Below are 3,591 nucleotides of genomic sequence, written 5' to 3'. Positions count from 1 at the left end.
TCGCGTGCACCTTCGCCGCGGTGGGCACCTTGGCTGGGTTGGGCACCATTGAGCGCTCCGAAGTGTGCTCCAAGGTGCGCACCATGGCCCTCCAAGGTGCGCAGCATGGCGTGCACGAAGTCGGAGCCCGGTTTGCCCCGGGTGCGCACCTCGCGTGCACCTTCGCCAGGGTGGGCACCTCGGTGCGCACACCTTCTCAATGTTTTCTTGCCTTTTCTGGAAATTGGTGAAGGCAGCGCATCAAAGGTGCGCACCTCGGTGTGCTCCGAGGTGCGAACCCGAGAGCGCTCCGAGGTGCCCACGAAGTCGAAAGTCGGGTTAATTGCATTGTTTTCCCCGGGTGCGCTCCGAGGTGCGCAACATCGGTGCGCACCAAGGAGGGCTCCGAAGTGTGCTCCAAGGTGCGCACGATTCGGAGCTCGGTTTGCCCGGGGTGCGCACACCTTGGCTGGGTTGCGCACCCTTTGTGCGCTCCAAGGTGCGCACGAAGTCGGAGCTCGGTTTGCCCCGGGTGCGCACCTTCGCCAGGGTGCGCACCTTGATGCGCACGCCTTGGCTGGGCTGCGCACCTTGGTGGGCGCCATGGTGCGCACCTTTCGTGCGCTCCAAGGTGCGCACGAAGTCGGAGCTCGGTTTGCCCCGGGTGCGCACCTTGGTGGGCGCCATGGTGCACTCCGAGGTGCCCAAGATTGGTGCGCACCAAGGAGCGCTCCGAAGTGCGCTCCAAGGTGCGCAGGTGCGCGCGAAGTCGAAAGTTGGGTTAATTGTCCGGTTTGCCTCGGGTGCGCACCTTGCGTGCACCTTCGCCAGGGTGGGCGCCTTGGTGCGCACACCTTGGCTGGGCTGCGCACCCGGGCGCGCACACCTTGGCACCCGCGTTTCCTTCATTTTAAATTTTTTTTTTTTACAATCTCTCAAGTGGGAAATTCTATAATCTCAACTTTTTTTGCCTTTTCAGGAAACTTTTGAATGGAGCGCATCATTGGTGCGCTCCGAAGTGTGCTCCAAGGTGCGCACCTCTGGTGTGCTCCAAAGCTCTCTCTAGCTGCGTGCACCTGCCCCGGCCGCGCACCCGGCCCCGCCCAGCTTCGCTCACCTGTCCCGGGCGTCTGGTGCGGAACCTTAGAGTAAGAAACATCACCGTGCACCTTGGCCAACGTGCGCGACTCGACCGAGCGCGCACTGGCCGAGGTGCACACCGATTTCACCTGGGTGCGCGCGCAGCACCTCGGGCGCACCGGGGTGCGCGCACAACGCCCGGGTTGCACCGTGGCCTGTGTGCTCGGGGCGCCTCGGGTGCGCGCTCGGTGTCGCCCCCGCGCGCGCGGTAGTGCGGGCAGCGCACCCCGGCCCGGCCCGGCCCCGACGAGAACGCAAACGGGCAAAAGGTTTATTCAAATAGCATTGCGACGCCCGGCGAAAAACTAAAAAAGGGTGCAACACCGGGACTTCCCGGGAGGTCACCCATCCCAGTACTACTCCGGCCCAAGCGCGCTTAACTGCGGAGTTCTGATGGGATCCGGTGCACTAACGCTGGTATGATCGCACCCGTTATGAGCTTGTCGCAGTGTGTACTTAGCAAACCGCGACCCACGTGCGAATCCACCCCGGCCACCCACCCCCGTCGAGGTGCACACCCTCCCTCGCGAAGTGCGCCCCGTTCGCCAAGTGTGAGCCCTGCCCGGGTGCGCGCACCTTGCTAGGGCGTCGGGTGTGCACCCGGCCCGGCCTACGTGCGTGCACCTGGACGGGGCGTCGTGTGCGTGCAGTGTCCCGTCTGCAACGCGGTGCCCACACACCACCTCGGGCGCAACGACCTGCGCTCACATGTGGGCCGAGTGCACCTTGGTGCATGTTCGGGGCGCCTCGGGTGCACGCTCGATCTTGCCCCGGTGCACCAAGGCGCTCGGTTTGCCCCGGGTGCGCACTTGGTGCAAGGTGGGCACCCAAAATAGGGATCAAGCACCAAAACACAAGTTTCGGGATGCAAAATGGGACCCAAGGACCACAAATGCGTTCCAAGACCCATGATGGGTCCACGAGAACAAAAATGTGTTCCGAGACTTAATAAACAAATATTGGGTTTTAGGAGAAGAAACATGCTCTGATGCCCAAAACGAGAATCGACCCCGAAAAGGCCACAGGCCAAAAGTGGGATGCGAGACAAAAAAAAATGGGACCCGAGGACCAAAATTGGGTTCCCAGGTCGAAGACAGGGCAACCGGACAAGAAACGACCTCTAAGGCTCGAAATGAGTCCCGACGACTAAAACTTGACAAGAAGCACCCATCAGGCACCCAACTCGACACCCATGGGATGCCGACCCACCCGGGCTTCCACCTAGCACACCTTGGCACCCACCCACCCTCGCACCCAACCTCGCACCCAACTTAGCACCTTTGAACCCACATTGGCACTCACCCTGACCCTGGCACCTTGGAACCCACATTGGCACTCACCTTGACCCTGGCACCCACCTTTGCACTCACCTTGGGACCCACCCTGGCTCCCACCTCGGCACCCACCCAGACACCCACCTTGGTTCCTTGGCACCCACCTTGGATCCTTGGCACCCACCCCGACACCCACCTTGGCACGCAACTTGGCTACTTGCCACCCACCTTGGCTCCTTGACGCCCACCCCGACAACCACCCCGTGACCTACCCTGGCTAGGGTTGGTGCACACCCACCCTGGTGCCCACCTTGGCACCCACCCCATGACCCACCTTGGCACGCACCTTAGTACCCACCCCGTTACCCACCCTAGGACCCACCCCGTGACCCACCTTGGCCAGGGTGGGTGCCTTGGTGCGCACAACTTGCCTGGGCTGCACACCAGGGCGGGCTCAAGATGGCACCCGCGTTCCGTTTTTTTCACTATCTTTCAAAACGGAAATTTTAAAATCTCGTTTTTTTTTTTTTTTTGCCTTTTCTGGAAATTAGTGAAGGCAGCGCATCAAAGGTGCGCAATGCTGGTGCGAACCCGGGAGCGCTCCGATGTGTGCTCCAAGGTGCGGCGTGCACGAAGTCCGAGCCCGGCTTGCCCCGGGTGCGCACCTCGCGTGCACCTTCGCCGGGGTGAGCACCTTGGCTGGGTTGCGCGCCCTGGTGCGCACCAAGGAGCGCTCTGAAGTGTGCTCCAAGGTGCGGCGTGCACGAAGTCGGAGCTCGGTTTGCCCCGGGTGTGCACCTCGGGTGCGCACCTCGCGTGCACCTTCGCTGCGGTGGGCACCTTGGCTGGGTTGCGCGCCTTGGTGGGCACCATGCAGTGCACGAAGTCGGAGCCCGGTTTGCCCCGGGCGCGCACCTCCGCCAGGGTGGGCACCTTGGTGCGCACAACTTGCCTGGGCTGCGCACCAGGAAGGGCTCAAGATGGCACCCGCGTTCCGTTTTTTTCACTATCTTTCAGAACGGAAATTTTAAAATATCGTTTTTTTTTGCCTTTTCTGGAAATTAGTGAAGGCAGCGCATCAAAGGTGCGCAACGCTGGTGCGAACCTGGGAGCGCTCCGATGTGTGCTCCAAGGTGCGGCGTGCACGAAGTCGGAGCCCGGTTTGCCCCGGGTGCGCCCTGGTGGGCACCATGGTGCG

At 62.0% G+C, this 3,591-nt stretch overlaps 1 non-coding gene across 1 annotated transcript; it reads right to left on the bottom strand.

The window, feature by feature from the left end:
* Nucleotides 1-1,431: 1,431 nt before the first annotated feature.
* Nucleotides 1,432-1,550, bottom strand: LOC131869019 (5S ribosomal RNA). The gene has a single exon (XR_009367415.1). It is a non-coding gene; the product is annotated as a 5S ribosomal RNA (ribosomal RNA).
* Between the last annotated feature and the right edge of the window lie 2,041 nt (nt 1,551-3,591).

The sequence above is a fragment of the Cryptomeria japonica genome, unplaced genomic scaffold (genome assembly GCF_030272615.1).
Source record: "Cryptomeria japonica unplaced genomic scaffold, Sugi_1.0 HiC_scaffold_228, whole genome shotgun sequence".
In the NCBI taxonomy this organism is placed as follows: domain Eukaryota; kingdom Viridiplantae; phylum Streptophyta; class Pinopsida; order Cupressales; family Cupressaceae; genus Cryptomeria; species Cryptomeria japonica.
This window is presented reverse-complemented; position numbering and strand designations above follow the sequence as displayed.